At 47.5% G+C, this 1,178-nt stretch overlaps 2 non-coding genes across 2 annotated transcripts; both read left to right on the top strand.

The window, feature by feature from the left end:
- The first annotated feature begins 159 nt into the window (after nt 1-159).
- Nucleotides 160-278, top strand: LOC123178578 (5S ribosomal RNA). Its single transcript, XR_006489686.1, has one exon. It is a non-coding gene; the product is annotated as a 5S ribosomal RNA (ribosomal RNA).
- Nucleotides 279-649: 371 nt separating this feature from the next.
- LOC123178579 (5S ribosomal RNA) lies at nt 650-768 on the top strand. The gene has a single exon (XR_006489687.1). It is a non-coding gene; the product is annotated as a 5S ribosomal RNA (ribosomal RNA).
- Nucleotides 769-1,178: the final 410 nt, after the last annotated feature.

Here is a 1,178-nt window from a genome sequence, read left to right as displayed (position 1 = left end):
TGGTAAACTCGTCTCTGTGTTTGAGGGGGGGAGTAAGTAGTATATATAGGGCATTATCCATTATTAGGCAACGGTTGTAATGGTAGTAAGAATGACAATCATCTTTGCAGTGGACCTGGGAGTGGCAAGCATAAGGGACGAAGGCGGGGGTAACATGTCGGATGCGATCATACCAGCACTAAAGCACCGGATCCCATCAGAACTCCGAAGTTAAGCGTGCTTGGGCGAGAGTAGTACTAGGATGGGTGACCTCCTGGAAAATCCTCGTGTTGCATTCCCTTTCTAATTATTTTTTGCGCCTCGTGCCAAACATATCGCATGTGCGCGATATATATTAACCCCGTTATATTATTTTTGACATTTGCGATATGTTTTAGCTCGCTGCTCATTGGTCACGCGTCTAGAGGCGGATTTGTGGCGCGAGGAGCGCGTTCTGAAAGGGGTAAAAAAATACGTGTTGCTGTGGTATAGAGGGAGGGGTGGAAACCGTGGTAAACTCGTCTCCGTGTTTGAGGGGGGGGAGTAAGTAGTATATATAGGGCATTATCCATTATTAGGCAACGGTTGTAATGGTAGTAAGAATGACAATCATCTTTGCAGTGGACCTGGGAGTGGCAAGCATAAGGGACGAAGGCGGGGGTAACATGTCGGATGCGATCATACCAGCACTGAAGCACCGGATCCCATCAGAACTTTGTAGTTAAGCGTGCTTGGGCGAGAGTAGTACTAGGATGGGTGACCTCCTGGGAAGTCCTCGTGTTGCATTCCCTTTTTAATTATTTTTTGCGGCTCGTGACAAACATATCGCATGTGCGCGATATATATTAACCCCGTTATATTATTTTTGACATTTGCGATATGTTTTAGCTCGCTGCTCATTGGTCACGCGTCTAGAGGCGGCTTTGTGGCGCGAGGAGCGCGTTCTGAAAGGGGTAAAAAAATACGTGTTGCTGCGGTATAGAGGGAGGGGTGGAAACCGTGGTAAACTCGTCTCTGTGTTTGAGGGGGGGAGTAAGTAGTATATATAGGGCATTATCCATTATTAGGCAACGGTTGTAATGGTAGTAAGAATGACAATCATCTTTGCAGTGGACCTGGGAGTGGCAAGCATAAGGGACGAAGGCGGGGGTAACATGTCGGATGCGATCATACCAGCACTAAAGCACCGGATCCCATCA

This window comes from Triticum aestivum, unplaced genomic scaffold (genome assembly GCF_018294505.1).
Source record: "Triticum aestivum cultivar Chinese Spring unplaced genomic scaffold, IWGSC CS RefSeq v2.1 scaffold4091, whole genome shotgun sequence".
In the NCBI taxonomy this organism is placed as follows: domain Eukaryota; kingdom Viridiplantae; phylum Streptophyta; class Magnoliopsida; order Poales; family Poaceae; genus Triticum; species Triticum aestivum.
This window is presented reverse-complemented; position numbering and strand designations above follow the sequence as displayed.